Source organism: Tupaia chinensis, unplaced genomic scaffold (genome assembly GCF_000334495.1).
Source record: "Tupaia chinensis unplaced genomic scaffold, TupChi_1.0 Scaffold000028_1, whole genome shotgun sequence".
In the NCBI taxonomy this organism is placed as follows: Eukaryota; Metazoa; Chordata; class Mammalia; order Scandentia; family Tupaiidae; genus Tupaia; species Tupaia belangeri.
Genome location: NW_006159458.1, coordinates 4,777,334 through 4,795,061, shown reverse-complemented (window position 1 = coordinate 4,795,061; position 17,728 = coordinate 4,777,334). Strand labels below are relative to the sequence as shown.

General features: G+C 43.1%; 1 protein-coding gene across 1 annotated transcript in view; it reads right to left on the bottom strand.

The window, feature by feature from the left end:
* ITPR2 (inositol 1,4,5-trisphosphate receptor type 2) overlaps positions 1-17,728 on the bottom strand; it is a gene marked incomplete in the record, with an annotated part of 493,922 nt that overhangs the window by 8,764 nt on the left and 467,430 nt on the right.

The following is a 17,728-nucleotide window of genomic DNA, read 5'->3' as shown; positions in this document are numbered from 1 at the left end:
GACTGTCCCTACAACCCAATAGAACCAGAGGACAGACACACGGAAGAGTTACTAGATAACTAGACACCATCTCTCGTCATGTCATCTTGGTATGTGTTCACCATCTAAAAGGCAGTGCGATCTGATTGGTTCTTTCTCAGTTCATTCATAAATGTGATGTACATCTTGTGATCATGCTCATGATGGTTAGATTCCCATTTAGTTTTGGTGAGTCAATATGAAATCATTTCCTTATTTCACCAGGAATGAGAGTATTTGACCACAGGGTAGCATACAGTCAAGAGAGTGGTGGTAAACTCTGTTAGACGCTGAGGCTATGTATAGTCCTCATAATTTGGTGCATGAGAATTCAGTTTCTATAGGTTTCTGAAATGCAAAGCTTACAGATGAACTAGTCATGTCTCTGAGATCTCCCTTTAGGACACACATAGCATGCCAGCCACAACCTCCTTGCGGATGCTAATTCTTGTAATACAGTCGGTCTTCAAAATGTTCATGGAACTGCATATTATGAGAAAGATTATGAAGATTTCAATTTTTGCACCAAAACATACTCTAATTCCATTTCTTCATGAACTTGTTGAAGTTCCCTCATAATGTGTCTTTCTGGATGATAGAAGATCAATAGATGGAAGTATAAAAGTCTTTCAAATGGTCCTTTCAATAGTCAGATCAATATGACCTTTTAAATTTTGTATCTATTCAATAAAATGAGTAGGCTGTCAGAGTCAGTCACAGATTAGCTGTGCTATGTTTTCACATTTGGTTCTTAAATGTGATACCTCACTTGTGGGAAAAGGGCAATGGAGTGAAATGGAAAGAGCACTGATCTAAAAGTCAGGACACATAGCTCTGAATTTCAACTCAGCAAAAAAATGAGCTATGGGGACTGGCAGGTGGCGTGGTGCTTAAAGGGGATGGACTCCCACATGGCTGACTGAGGCTTGAGTCCCAGACCTGGTGACTTGCTTTCTCACTTTCTCTCTCTCTCTTTGGTCAAGTTAAAAATAATAATAATAAATTAAAAACAAAACAAAATTAAAAAAAAAAAAGAAAAGCTATGTGACAGAAGAGGAAAAGGAGCCTGACTCTCAGACCCATCTCCTCATCAGTAAAACCAGAATGTCAGCCTAGGTAGTATCCATGTCTCCTCCAGCTCACCAAGTTTAGAGTTATGAACATAAGGACAACTTCAAAAATCAAATTGCTGACAGAAGCCTTGAGCTTGCCAAGTGAACAGAGAGGAACATAGCATTGAGGCTAGACGCAACCTTGAAACCACAGAGCTCACACCCGGCACATTGCAAATGCCTGGCTGAAACCTAGGAAGTTTAGTTTCCTGGGAGTTTCACATCACGACAGCAGCAGATGTCCCTGCACTTGGTTTCCACTTCTGGGCAAGTCCTTTCATAATACATATGGAACCGTTCTTGTATCACCTGTCCCTGTGGTCACCTGCTTGATCACAGGCTCTAGAAAACATAAAGAGCATAGTAATTTTTCTCTGCAGGACAATGAGATTAGGAGGCAATGCGATGGATTTCAGTGAGCCAACGGTGGGGGACCGCCTTGTGTTTCAGCTGACTGTAGGTAAGTAAAAGGCAAGTCTGCACAACAGCTCTACCCCATAGTAATAGACCCCTTTCGTTGGCTGCTTACCAAGCATTAGGAACTTGAGTTATGCCATGGCCAATAGTCACAACTCCACGGGTAGGGACTGTTTCCACTCCATTTTGTAAATGACAACACTGAGACAAGAGGAGGATTAGTTACCTGTGCAAGGTTGTGTGTGTGCCTAGGCCGGGCTTGGGCTCCATCTGTGTTTTTTTTTTTTTTTTTTTTTTGCTATAGGGCGCGTGCACTCGCCAGACAGAGAGAGACAGAGAGATAGAAAGCAAGAAAACACCCCCGAGGGGGATGGCCACGCCGCAATTCCTTCTCCTCCATCCTCCTCTTGGGATCTTGGGCACGCACGCACAAGCACCCCACGTGAGTTTAAGCCACCGGGTCTGGGATGCGAATCTCAGTAGATTACATGGGAGTCCAGCGACATAGCCATTACGCTAACTGCTGGTCCCAGCTCCATCTGTCTGACTGAAGTCTGTGCTCCTCTCACTGCACTGGACTACTCTCTAGGTGTAACAGTGACATGAGTGCTGAGCTTCTGAACTTGCCAAAGAAAACAAAGGCCACAGTGAGTCTCCAAAAAGGGACCATTCTAATTTGAACCCCCTTGATTACTTCCGGGGATGCTACAGGTTTATTTACTGAAAACCAGAAGCACAAACTGTCCAGGCATCGTATCAGAGATGCATGCACAGGAAGAGCCATCAATGCGTGATGTTCCTGCAGTTTTGCAGAACGCTCTGCAGTCTTGGCAACGAGAGGCATCGCAGAGAACATGCTATGTATTATAATGGAACATTAATAGATCACTTAATATGTGCCGTCACCTCTGCTTCTAGACTTTACGGCCACGCTTAGGATGTGCTGTCACAAAACCATTCCCTAAGGGTTTTCTTGGTGACCACCCTCTTCTAAGCTTTATGTTTATACTGCATTTTCCATTCTAAAACTTCCTAGGCTGAAGAGTATAATCTTATGTCCCTACAAACCTTAGCAGGACCTACTATGTTCTCTCTTTGCACTTTGGTTCTGGAGGTATCAGCAGAAGGAAAAGGAACTCTAACAATGCAACTTCTAGCTGCTTACAGGAAGGCCTTTGGGGGAAAGAGACCCCTGCGCCCTCCTGGAACTTCAGATTGAATAATGCGTGACAAAGATTTTTTTTCTGAAGTTGAAAGAATTGTGTTGGTTAAAGGGATGCCTCACATAGTTTCTCTCAGTATCTGCTGAATTTACTAGGGGTATCAGAGGCTTCTCACCCTTGTACCAGCATGGTGGCCTGGAGGGCAGATGAGGCATTATCTTAAAAAGTAAAGGATATCCATCACATTGGTGTCTGGGTTCCCAGCCCAGTTCCTACTGAACAGCCCACCTGCATACAAGTCCTGCTCTAGGTGGGCAACAAAGAGGCTGGTTTTCACAGGGGTTCAGAAGCAGGCTGTGGATTCATAAGGAAGGAAAGAGGGGCTGGAAAACATACTCTTATTTGACAAACATTAGGGACCACAGGTGAGAGAGAAAGGAGCCAGTCGCGTTCTTTGAAACAGAAACACTGGTCCTGGATTGACAATGAAATGAAAACCCTACTGATTCATTCTGAAAGAAGGGAGAGAAGAAGAGGACATTTTCTTCATTCGAAAAATAACATGTGGTGGGCCTCAAAGATTCGTTTTCCAGCCTTATTCACTGTATCTTCCATTTACTCTGTCTCTGTATCTTCCTGTATCTTTTTTCCCTGAGACTGGCAGGTTCCTGGGAACGCGATGGATTATCAAACTGGTGTGGAGTAAGAAATTTTAAGTATGTTACTTACCCAAAGCACATCTGTATTGAGAGATTTCATACAGCAATACACACCTCTTCAATGTATCTTGAAATGTTTTTTAAATTCTCAGTGGTCGATATCAAGCTTATGTGACATGTGTGAAGGTGCCTTGAATATTGTAATGTCCTGTACAAGAATTCTTGGACGGCTGAGAGAATGCACACAGGGCTCGGGGCCCTCATTGCAGAGAAGTGAGGTGTGTTGTAGACACAACTGTGCTCCTGCCCAACCCGCTCCCATGGCACCACCTTCAGTGCACAGGTGGGAAGGAGACTGCTGGTCTGGGAGCCTTCCAGGGACAAAGCCTATTTAATCTAGTCACTGTTTCTAAAGGCAGAGGGAAAAATAGGTCTAGGTGAAGTGCTGATGGAGGAGGAGAGCTCTGGAATGAAAATGACTTAATGGAACTATTGATCTCAGCAGGGCCCAGCTTTAGAATCAAAACGTGACAGTGGGAAGGCCTGGGTGATGGTCTGATGCTACAGCCTCCTTGCTTTATCTGCAGCACAGCCATGGTGGGAGAGGGGGTGACCTGTTCTCATCGGAGGGTGTGTAGGAGGACAGGACTGCCCCTGCCATGTTAAGCAGGACCTCAAAGGCGCCAAGCTTCTGCAGAGGTAAAGGCAGAAAGCCTCTTTCTCTGCTGGCTCTCTGACTTTAGGGAGCCAGAATGAAGCAGGTGAATGTGGACCCCTGCTGTGGTTTGAATATTTGTCCCTTTCCAAACTCATGTTGAAATTTAATTGCCATCGAAATTACATTAAGGGAGTGATTAGGCTACGAAGGCGGAGTGAACAGGTTAATGCCATTACCGAGGGGATGACTTGACAAAAGGGACAGTTCAGGCATGACCGTGATGGTGCACAGATAGCTTCACTGCTCAGGAGGCTGGAAGCTGTTTGGGAAGCCCGGGTTAGGTTCCCAGACCAACATGAATGTTCCTGACATGGTTGGACACACCTGTGATCCCAGCTTGGGCAGATTTGGGGAGGAGAATCTTGACACGGTGAGAACCTTATCAAAGATACCTATTTGTTTCTCAGCTTTTTCTCCTTCTCTAATTAAATCACAGACCCAAGTCACACATAGAAGATCATAGTAGAACAAGGACAATGGAGACATCTCTGATCATTTGTTTTTTTAAGAGAGATTTTTGCTATAGGGCACATGCACTCACCGGAGATACAGAGAGAGACAGAGAGACAGAAAGTGAGAGATTATCCCCCAGGAGGAATGGTCACACCACAATCCCTTCTCCTCCATTTTCTCTGGATCTTGAGCATGTGTGCACACAATGCTCAACGTAAGTTTCAGGCTGCCAGATCTGAGACTCAAACCATGGTCGACTATATGCATGCAAGTCCAGTGATGTAACCATTGCGGCATCTGCTGGCCCCAAACATCCCTGATCTTAAAAGCTGCTTAACCTTTGAATATATCATCATCTGAAATTTTAGTTTATTAGATTTTATGTTTAATATTTCTTCCTATGTCTTTCAGTTCTTTTGTATTCACATTTTTTGATATAACATACTACAATAATTAAAAGGCTGTTTACATCATCTTACTCTTTAAGAATCCAAAAAGTCAACAAAGAAAAGAAAATAAAAAAGGGGGGCTGGCAGGTGGCATGGTGATTAAGGCACTGGACTCACATGATTCACCATGGTTCGAGTCCTGGATCTGGCAGCTTGCTGTCTTACTTTCCCTTTCTATTTTTCTGTTTCTCTCTCTGGTCAAATTAAAAAAATAATAAGAAACAAATAAATAATTCTTAAAAAATAAAAAATAAGAACACAAACAAGGGCAATAAATAATACAAAGAATTTCAAAAAGTGCATGGAGGGGCCTGCAGGTGGCATAGTGGTTAAGGTGCTCAACCCCTACATGGCCAATCACGAATCTTGAACCCAGAAGCTTGAAAATCACACTGCTCACATATGTGCGTGCCCAAAATCCCAAGAGGAGAAGGGAGAAGGGACTGCAGTGAGGTCATCCTCCCGGGGAGGTGATTTCTCACTTTCCCTCTCTCAGAATCTGTCTTTCTCCTTTCTTGTGAGCACCTGTGTTCTATGACAAAAACCTAAAAACAAAACAAACCAAAACATGGAAAATGCACACTGTGAAAAAACTATGTGTGGATTTCAAACTATTGTTCCACTAGAATAAACTCATATTTTAATCCCATTGTTCCATGAACTTAAAAACAAAACAAACAAACAAGAAAACTGCCAGTGGGCACATGAGCTCACTAGAGAGAGAAAAAGAGAGAGAGAAGCACACTCCCCCATCACATACACTGGGTATGGTCACACCACAATCCCTTTTCTTCTCTTTCTCTATTCCATCACGACTTTTCAGCGCCCAGCATGTCCTTGAACTTTTTGAAGTCCTCTCGTTCCATTTAGACTAGATGATGATGGCACCAGACTCAGGGAAGCCCAGAGAAGAGTAGATCTATGTTCCTGGACTGGACTTGCACAGAGGAGTCTACACAAACTTCCCATCAGAGTCTGTCTGGATAGCTCATCTGCTCAGCTACAAGCAACCTGAACATAACGTTTTGGATTTTAAAAGCATGCCAAGGTTCCAATGACACAACCATTTGGGCTTTCATCAAACTAACAGTAATTTGGCTTAGTTATGGTTTCAGTTTATCCACAGCTTCATAAATTTTTTTCTAAGATGTAAAGCAAAACAGCCTTTTCTACAAGTTCTATCTAATATTCTGACAATATTTCACTAAAAGTTCTCAGATAAGATCATTATATTTTATCTCCATTGTATATGAGTTATTAGGAATGGAATTAATTTACATGCAGACTTCAGGGAAAACACACACCCACACACACACACGTCTATACAGAAAACATTATGCCTAAAAACTTAAAAAACAATCTCCAGAAATATTTTAATACCAGAGCCAAATGTAGCAACCCAAGTGGAATTAAGATGTTTTGGTAAATGCATCTGTTACTCTTTGAACTTGACTAACACACACATACACACTTTTAGGTTTGTCTCATACAGACAAATTGGTAAATCTATTAATGGCTACTTAATTTTTTTTTTAACCCTGAGAGTAAGCTAACAAATCTTGAAATTACATTAAAGAATTCTGGGAGGGGTCCAGCACATGGTTTTCATCGCAGAACATTATCTGTTGTAATCTGATTGTACTGTGTTTGCAGAAGTGCCAGCTCACCAGCTAATGTTCTTTTACTAGTCTCTGACATTAAGCCATTTTATCTAGTTGAGAACAACCGCTCTAGATAACTAAAGATCTAACAGCAATTCTTAACATCATTACTCACGAGTTGAATTATAAAGAAAACCCTTAGCTGTACTCAAATTACAGTAATAACAGGATAATCCTAGGGCCAGTCTCATGGCCTGCTGGTTAAAGGAGCCAAAACGCACATAGGCAACTGTGCAGTTTGAAGACCCATCTGCCATCTTGAAAAACATGCCAGGCACATGTACATGTGTGCCCCAGAACCTGCCAGAACAGAGAAATAAAAGAGAAGGGATTGTACGGTGACCACGTCCCATCAGGAGGTGCTTTCCTCCTCCCTCTGAGGAGCACATGCCCTCAAATCAAACAACCACCGCCAATGCAGAGAGAGGGCGTCAGGTAGGAATGATCCAGCCAAAACTACAATTCCTCTGGGTTCCATGAAAACCTAGACTATCATTTGGGATTGAAATCAATTAGGAAGAGAGTAAAAGAGTTCTGTAACAGTCTTTGGTGGTCTCTCTAGATTCGAAAATACCATTTGCATGTGTTAAATTGTGACGGGATAATGCTGAGGTACTCTCTACTACTAGAAAGTCACAAATATTCCGGATGCTTGCAAAATGCCTATTACAAAACAAGTTTTAATATGTTTTATCATGGGAGTGAGCCTTATCTGTCACTCCTGTTTAATTATTGTATTATCCATTTTCTCCTTTACTCACATACAAATGATATATACAAATACTCTTCTGAAACATCTGGTTCCAATGGCCTTCTAGGAAATCCACATTGTAATTCCTGGCCTCTCTACCAGGCTCAGACCTGTTCCAAAAGTCCATTGTCAAAGAGCAGACATATGCCTGTGATAAAGTCTTGAATGCTCTTAGGGGTTAATACAATACAGAGGCCTAACTATAAATTCAAAGTTGGGCCATGATGATATGCCAGGCTGCACCAAAGAGATCTTTCACACAGCCAGCTTTACTCATTACGCATCAAAGACCTAAAATTCTTCACTGGATTCTTCAGATAGAGTATCACATGGCTTCAGAGATGCTGAATAAAAAAATCTGACTTGCTTCCAAACCAATATGTTCTTCTGCGATGGGGGTAAGCAGGTGTGATGTCAAAATGGGACTGAACTCGGGACCAGCAGTTAGCATAATGGCTATGTCGCTGGACTCCCATATAGTCAACCGCAGTTCAAGTACCGGACCTGGTGGCTTAAACTCATGCCGAGTGCGTGTGCATGCGTGCCCAAGATCCCAAGAGGAGAATGGAGAAGAAAGGATTGCGGTGTGACCATCCCCTCTGGGGGGGTGATTTCTCGCTTTCTATCTCTCTGTCTGTCTGGTGAGCGCATGCGCCCTATAGCAAAAACCTCTTCAAAATAAATAAATAAATAAATGAATAAATAAATAAATAAAAGGGACTGAACTCTAAACTAGATTATAGCTGTGCAGAGGATGGCAGTGGCCACTGGATCACTGGCTGTGGGACTTGGACCCATGACAGGATGGTGCTCAGCTGGAAAAGCATTTCACCACAGTTACTAGTGAATCGACAGCTGGCTTGATGGGTCCACAGACAACGTGGTCCTGAACACAGTGAGCCTAGCAGGTGGAAGTAATGACACATAATTCTGCCAGGCAGCTGTTACACGGTGAGAAGAAATGAAGTGATTTCAAGTAGGATGAACAGGAGAAATGGGGAAGCAAGCTATGGACTTCTCGGATCCACATGAGAAGAAAAGAGTATGCTATAACTTCAGAGGATGGTGGCTCTTTTCAAATAATGGCTTCTCAGGACCAGCAGGTGGCAAATGGTTAAGGTGCTGGATTCCATGATTCGAGTCCTGGACCTGGCAGGTTGAAAAATCACGCGGGGAGCATGTGGCGCATGTGCAAAATCCAGGGAGGAGAACAGAGGACAAGGAGTTGTCAATGTGGCCATCCCCCCGGGAGGTGATTTCTCACTTTCCTTCCCACTGTCACACTCTCCCTCTCGTGGGCACATGCACCCTATGACAAAAACCTTAAAAGAAAAGAAAAACAAATAAACAAAAAACAAAACAAAACAAAACAACAACAACAAAACAGGCATCTGGCTGGATAAAATGGTAAGACTCCTAGTCACGAAAGACAGAGGGTTTTGGTGAACAGGAATTGCAGCCGTGAGCCACAGGGCAGTTTTACATAAACACAGTGTGGAAACAACCACTGACCATGCAGTAAGGTGCTATATTTCTTATTCTGTGCAACTTCACACATTCCCCAAGTTTTAAAATGAGGCTCTTCAAGTGTTACATATTTTTTTTACCATTTTTCTATTTTTGAAATAGTTCGCTAATTACTAGTTTTTATGAAATATCCATCTGAAAGAAACGTGAAGCAGATGCTGAAGCAACTCCTACGTGTAAAACTCATTTCCAACACCTGACGGAGCCAGTCAGATGAAATAATGGGATGCTTTGTTGTGACTGGCCGGTGTACACAGATACTCTGTCCTCATGAGCACACAGGAGCTGCCCTAAGATCGCTTCCATCTACATCAACCTCCACTCTGCTCTCTAACGTGTGTGTGTGTGTGTACGTGTGGTCTCAACTAGATTGTACATATGGTGAGAATTAAAATCATGGCTGACCTTGGTTCAAACCCCAGCTCTGGTGGCTTGAAAATCATGCTGGGTATGTATGCATGCCCACAATCCTGAAAGGAGAATGGAGAAGGGATTGTGTGTAGCCATGCCCCTTAGGGGTGATTTCTCACTTTCTCTATCTCTCTCCAGCAAGCACACACACCCTATGGCAAAAATGTAAAACAAAAACAACAAAAAAGTGTGTGTGTGTGTGTGTGTGTGTGTGTGTGTAGCACCCTTAGTAGAATGGTCAGTTTCTAATCTCACATTTCTCCTTCAACCTACTTTCACCTTCATATGTTCCTTCCCATCCAATATTCCCTGGTTGTCAGCTGCCCCAGCTGGGCGATGTGGTGTAACAAAGAATTTGACTGGTCTTTGTTCCTGGTTCCAGGGAGCAGACCCTAAATCCTTCGGAACCTCCCAAGTAATAAATGTATCTTTGTTATTCATGAGTTCCCAGTCACACCTGGGTTTATGCTAATGAGGTGATTCATGTGAGCTGCTAAATATCTTCAGGAGGGGGTCTGGTTACCAGAAAGGTGAAGCACATATGATTATAGGATTGAAATTTGAGCCAATCAACCTCTAGAGAGGGAAGGGAAGTTGATGATTGAGTTAAATCATGTGGCCAATGACAATTTAATCACACTATATAATGAAATCCTATAAAAACTCTGGACACTGAAGCTCAGTAGAACTTCCCAGTTGAACACGCATGTGAGAGGTGGTGACATGCCTGGGTTCCATGAGGAAAACTCACAAAAGCTCCATATTCCCTCCCAGTCCTTGCCCCATGCGTCTCATCATTTGGTTGGTTCTCTTGATTCATATCCTTCATAGTAAAACTGTGTGGGTCCAGCAGATAGGGTGGTAGTTAAGGTGTTGGACTCCCACATGGCCGACTGTGGTTCAAATCCCAGACCTGGTGGTTTGAAACTTACGCCAGGCACGTGTGCACCCAAAATCCCAGAAGGAGAATGGGGGAGACGTTCTGGATTGCAGTGTGGCCATCCACCCTAGGGGAGAATTTCCCTCTCATGGTCTTGGTCTGTCTCTGCTCCAGGGAGCACACTCACCCTATGGCAAAAACCTCAAAAAATTGTAATCAAAATATACTGTTTTTTTTTTTAAGTTCTATGAGTTGTTATAGTAAATTATCAAATCTGAGGAAATTATATGAACTCCCAAATTTATAGCCATCTTGTCAGAAAAGCACAAGTGCAAGGAGTCTGGAGCCCTCCAAAATGTGGCTGGTGTCTGGAGTAAGTGCAATTTTGCTGAAGATCGTGCCCTCTAGAACTTGTGGGTCTGCACTAACTCTAAGTGGTTAATGCCCAAAATGGTTTGTAATGTCTCCAGATGGGGATGAAATTGAATAGCTAGTGTCAGAATGGGTGCCGACAAGGGTCTACACCTCTGGTTGTGCTTCATGTGGCCTCAGCTACTGCAGGCATCAAGGTCAGAGTGCCCATGGCAGCAATGGGAAAAAAAAAATACAGGGCAGCTGTCAGGTTCCTGGGCGAGCTGGGCATTCGGTTTTGCTAATTGCTGCTGGTGCGAGGCCTGTAAACAGTGGACACTGGATTGGACTATTCCAAAGAGAGTAATGAAGACAGAACACACTTGAGAGACTACAGCTATGTACACACTTAGGATATGGTCATGCAAGGAAGATTTATCCGGGGTGTGCTTATGGATAAAGAATAAAGTAGCTTCTCTGTTTTTCTGCTGAGCCCTGAGCAGGAAAAAATGCCGCTGGACTGTGATCTTACCTCGGTTCTCTCTTTATCCCTTACCTATTCTGCCTGAGGAGTTAGAGGCAATTTGAAATCCATCAGCCTGTGAATGCTCTGTGGATTAAACCATTTACTCTCATATGTTCTACCCATTTTCTCTTCAGGAGTAAATTCTGTGTATTACAAATAATTGATCATGTTGGGCACTTCTCCGAATCAAAAAGAAAAAGCACTGATACATTTTTTAGAGTAAATTTTCCTAGCATAAACTCTAAACTTCCCTAGCCAGGGGGCCTTCTGTGAGCCAGTCCCTGTTCCTCTCCCCTCCCACATCTTTGGCCACCATCTGCCTCCCTAACTGGCTCTGATCACATGGACTGTCCTGCCGGCCCTGTCCCACGCCCAGTGCATTCCCATCATGGGACGGTTCTTTCTGACTCCTAGATTTGCCCATGGCCTGCTCACTTCATTGAAGTGTCTACTCAGATGTCACCTCCCGAGAGAGGCCATCCCTGACAAACCTTACCTGACATACTCTATTCTGTTAGTTTGCTAAGTCTTTCCTCATCTTATCTGATATTACGGATGTACAGTTATTTTTCTCCAATAAGACAATCTAACTTCTATAAGAGCAGGGCTTTGCTTGTTCCTAGAGCCTAGGACAGTGTCTGGCATGTAGTACGTTTTTTCAATAATGCTTGCTACATAAATGTAGAAATCCAGATGTCACATGGAGGAAAGTGGACCACTGCTAAAATTCATTCCTTCTGTCAAGGGTCCAGAGGGGAGGAATATTCAGCTGAACAGCTGAAGTGACTTGTCCCATGCTGGGAAGGTCTATGTGTCTGTTAACAGTAAGCAAGCCAAACCCTCCCCCAGCAGCTCCCAAACAACCAGAGGCTCAGATATGCAGGGAACCAGGAAGGCAGGCTGTGATTTCAAAGACAGGGGTTTCGGAGGCAGCCCAGGCAGTGTGAGTCTGTTTCACCTCTCATTGTGATGAGAGAAGATTATTATTTACATCACTTCCTCTGAAACCGGCCATAGTGATGCCTGAATTCTAGGATTTCTGTTAGGAGGCAATACAATGATACAGAGGGGCTAGCTCGATGTTTTCTCTTACAGGGAAAGAAAGCTCATCTGTAGAACATGTTTTTGGTGGGTGGAGAGTTGCAGAGGAGTTGGGCAGGGCAGCGTAGGTGTGTCATGTGGGGACATATGGTTAGGGCAAAGTCAAAGGAGAGTGGGAGGAAAGATTTGTAACTGGCCTCATGGGATTATGACGTCCCCGAAGTTAACACATTTTCAAGGACAAGAGCAAGGAGTCACCCTGGCACGAGTTTAAAAATTTTCCCATGTCAGTTGCAACTTGGGTTTCAGCAGGGTTTCCATGCACTCTGCCCCACCCCACTGCCTGCAAACACTTTGGGGATGAAGAGCCTGTTTATTTGTTTCATATCCTCAAATACGACTTTTGCCTCTACGTGCTCACTTTAACAAATGTAAATTCCTCAAGTTGCCATGGCGTGAGGCTCCACTGTGTGCCAATCACTGCAGCACACAGAGGAGGAGGCCCGCCACAGAGGGAAGGATTCTGTTTCTGTCTCCGTTTCTTGGCACGGGTGGTCTGTGGTCAGGTTCCTAAGCAGCGGTGCCACAGTCAAGGCTAACCCATTTGGATATCTGGACTGTTACTTTGTAAGAGAGCTCGGAGGCTTTGCTCTAGGTATTGGTACCTCTTCTATATTTTACTAAAGACATGATTAATCCTCTTTTACTTCCTCCTTCATTACCCGAGAAGGCTCGGAGAGCCACTTCCACACATCCAGTTCATCTCTCCCCTCTCACCCTGGCCTCGTTTCCTTCCTTCAAGGCTCACTGTTTTGAAGAAGCGATGACGACCTTTAGCTCTGCCTGGTCCCCAAGCCCATGGTCATGCATGAATGGTGTTAAGAAAGCCTTGCCCTCAGAGCCATGTTTGGCTTCGCCATAACATCATGCCTGAAAATTAGATTATAGGCGATGTCTGCACTTTGGCTCTGTTCGGGCTTCCCAGTGATGCCAGCGGATGCATGCCTACTTAGTTCAGAGCTGACAAGGCTTTTTAGTGCCCTAACCAACAGGATTTATTTGGATTTAAAATTTATCACCAGGAATGGAAAACGGATGGTCTTGCCAGTGTTAGTAGCCAAGACTTCCAAGGTCCCGTTGAACTCAAATTCATCCTTAGCTCTTCAGTAGATGTTTTTTTTTTTTTTTTTGGTTTTGTTTTGGAGAGGTTTTTGCAATAGGGTGCGTATGCTTGCCAGGAAGACAGAGAGAGACAGAGAGACAGAAAGCAAGAAATCACTCCCCAAGGGGGATGGCCATGACACAATCCCTTCTCCTCTATTCTCCTCTTGGGATCTTGGGCATGCATGCACACGTGCCTGGCGTGAGTTTAAACCACTGGGTCCAGGACTCGAACTGCGGTTGACTACGTGGGAGTCCAGTGACATAGCCATTACGCTAACTGCTGGTCCCAATGTTCAGTTACATACTGTAAATTTTACCAGGCAGCTCTGAATATATTCTATTTTTCTTTTTACTACTAAGATTTTAATGTATTTTGACTACATCTTGTGTGACTGTTGGAAATATCTTAAAAAGACATTGTGATTATCACATCAAAGTTTAATATTTTTTTGTAAATATAATTTAAAACAATGTTACTGATAGCCTCAAGTTTGTGTTGGAAGGTGGATTGGAAATTATGTTATCTACTAAAGTGGTAGCAATATCTACTCAGTATTATTTAAGAGATTTAGTTATGATTTAATCTGTGGCCACTGTTTATGTATCATATAAGATTTAGCACAATTTCCCCTTGTTTCTATTCCTAAGAGTAATTTTTGCTCATCCCCCACCATGTCCCATTGCCTCATAATTCTTTCAATTTGCTTAAAAATATGGGGCATGATTTGGCAACACAATTATACAACACTGCTTTTATTGGTTTAAATTGTGCACAATTACCGAGTACTTTAGAAATAAAGATAACCTTGTTATTTTAACTCAAAGTAAACCTGCCTTTAGGTTGATGTGATATATAAAAATAAGTTTTACAAAATCAAAGATTTGATTATTTACTATCTATTTCAAAAGGATTCTTTCCTAGAGGAATAATCATAAGATTTCTTTAAGTAACAATTTTCTCAGGTACATTGAAAATATGATTCAATTTTCAGCACAAAATACATTTTTATGCAACATTTCAATAATATGCCTCGTGTATTAAGTTAGGCAAATATTATTTTAATGTGCACCATGAGATTAAGCAGCAAATTTATTTTTAAAAAACTTACTTACACTATCATTTTTTGCAAAGTCAAATTGTTTTTGTTTTCGCTATAGGGCGCATGCCCTCACCAGATAGAGAGATAGAGACAGAAAGCGAGAAATCTCCCCCCCAGGGGGGATGGTCACGCCGCAATCCCTTCTCCTCCATTCTCCTCTCGGGATCTCGGGCACGCATGCACACGCACCCAGTGTGAGTTCTAAGCCACCAGGTCCGGGACGCGAACCACGGTCGACTCTGTGGGAGTCCAGCCACATAGCCATTACACTAACTGCTGGTTGCCGCAAAGTCAAATTTTATAGAATGAACGTATCTGATGCAATGTGCAGTATAAACTTTCTACCCACCAAATTCCACTTTTTTTTGTTCATATCCATGTGTGTGCTTGCCAGAGAGAGACAGAGAGAGAGAAAAAGTGAGAAATCACCCCCCGGAGAAGATGGCCATGCCATAATCTCTTCTCCATTCTCCTCTCAGGATCTTGGGCATGCATGCACATGCGCCTGGTGTGATTTTCAAGCTGCTGTGTCCAGGAATCAAACCATAGAGTCAGTCACGTGGGATATGAAACCTTAACCTCCCATGACACCTGCTAGCCCCCAAATCCCACCTTTTTCTTAAAAAATTATTTAATTTTATTAATCATCATGCTTATTATTATTTTTTAATTTGCCACAGTACATGTGCATTCATGAGAGAGAGAGGGAGGGAAAGTGAAAAAGCTAGCTGTCAGATCCAGAACTTGAACTGTAGTTGGCCATGTGGAAGTCCAGTGCCTTAACCACCATACCACCTGCTGTCCCTCCAAGTCCTACTTTTAATACAGAAGTCTCCTACCCTCTGATTTAGAATCACGCTGCTCTACTGTATAGAACCCACATAGTAAGTACACGCATGATGGCTGGACCAAGGTCACGAGGTATTCCTGAGATGCCCAGCTTCTTGGTGTCAGAAGCTGGAGGCACTGTGTTGCCAGGCTTCAGGCTGGGGTCCAAATTCTGAAGTCTGCTGGGATCACAGGCAGCCACCCTTTCCTGGGTGGTCTGCAAAGCAGCATGCTACTTCCCTGGGTACTGGACAGGCTCTCCCTCTGAGCTGGCAACTCAACTCTAGCCTGTGCTTAAGATCTAGCTGGACACATTCTTGATCAAAACCAAAACAATTTGCAGAACTCTTCTGGGGGGCTAATCATTAAGAGAGCATTTTATAATATTTTATTTTTTTCTAAAGTATTATTAATTTTATTTAATAGTATTACTTTTAAAAATTTGCTGTGGTACATGTGCACTCACCAGAGAGAGAGGAAGAGAGAGAGAGAGAGAGGAAGAAAGTGAGAAAGCAAGCAAGCTGCAAGGTCCTGGACTTGAAACATGGTCAGCCATGTGGGAATCCAGTGCCTTAACCACCACACCACCTGCTAGCCCAAGAGAACATTTTAGAAAACCTGTTTGTCCATCTATCCTTGATGTGACATGCACCTAAGAACCACTCAGATTTTTCTCTTAGAGCCAAGCACATGGGCCCAGCAGGCACTCAGATAATTGGGGTGGATGTATACATGCAAGAATGTGGATAGCCTTTTCCCGTCATCTCTCCACTTGCTGTTTTTAGTCAGTCACTGATTACTTATAATCATGTTTTTCTTGAGTCTCTCATATCAGAGCCTTTTCCTCTAATGCAATGCTGCCAGGACTCCTTTAAACATCATCATCGCAAACTGCTCTTCTGCTTGGCCACCACCATTTTCCAACCTATCAAATCTAAACTTCCTGGACTCTTAGGATAATAGGAAAGTCCACCCATTATCTAGCTACCTGACCTACTGCAGGTACCTTTCTTCTCTCCTGGTCAGCCTTTACCTCTCTCTCACCACCTCTTCCTAGTTGTTGAGAGAATGCACAACCAGGAGACAAAAGGTGGGGACCCTGCTGTGGGTTGATCTTAGATCTTGGTTGATCTCTGATCCTTCCTTGGAGGAGGGATTCCTGAGCTGGGCTGTGAGGCTGGACTAATTCTTTGCAGCCCTAAGATTCTGTAACCCCACATCTCATCCTCTCAACTCCTACCTGGGATTGTGGTCATCAGCTCAGAATAGGTATGAAAGGAAAAAAATGCTCTGAATTCTTTGAAGGAGAAACCATTAATAACATTATTAAAATTGGTGCCATATCTATGTCATTTCATCCTCTCATGATCCCTGTGACGACAGCCTCAGTTGTCACCAAGACACAGGAGGGAAAACGTAGGCGCATGTCTGTCATGGCTTAACCAGCGTCACCTAGATCATGAAAGAATCAAACCAGAATACAGGTTTTTGATTTCCGGGTTCCAAAACACCCTCTCAAGATCATAACACACCAGCATCCTTTTCATTATCGGATCTTAGAACAGAGGCTCGCAAAGTGCTCTAGGAACATAGATACCCGCACATGCTCAAAGTTAGATCTAAAGACCCAACTCATGCTAAAGTAAGTGGAAATGTATGTAAAGACACTTAAAGGAGAAAATATCCTCCAGAACAAAGAAAGACTCAATTGCTAGTTAAACAATGGATTCAGACATCTAAAGGCAACTCTGTCAGTCAGGAAGGCAGCAAGGCGTCTACAGGAGGCAGAGATGGCTGAGTAGCCCGCACTGTGTGGGGGATACTTGCGTTACCTCGTGGAAGATAAAATGTGAATACAGGGGCCAGCAGGTGGTGTGGTAGCTAATGCACTGGACTCCCACATGGCCCAACGCAGTTCAAGTCTAAGACCTGCTGTCCTGAGAGAATAGAGGGGAAGGGACTGCAGCACAGCCATCCCCCTGGGGGATGATTTCTCATTTTTCTTCTCTCTCTGTCTTTCTCTGGCAAGTACATGCACCCTATAGCAAGTCCTAAAAAAAAAAAAGGCAAATAAAGTGGACCCTTGAACAACACTGGTCTAATTGTGCAGGTTCACACACAAATTCTTTTTCAATAAATACTAAACCTGTATTTTCCCTTCCTTATGACTTTTTTAAAAGAATTGTTTTATTTAGATTTATTTATTTATTTTATTTTATTTATGTATTTCACTTTGACCAGAGAGGGACAGAGAGAGAGAGAGAGAGACAGAGTGAAAGTGAGCCACCAGGTCCAGGTCTTAAACCATGGTCAGCCACGTGGGTGTCCAGCCCTTTTAACCACCATCATACCTGCCAGCCCCGATTTTCTTTTTTAAAAATTATTTATTTAATTTTATTCATTATTATTACTATTATTTTTGAAAGTTAATTTTATCTATATCTATATATATATGTATGTATAGGAATAGCCGCTGTACCCTACTGTTGGTCCACTCAA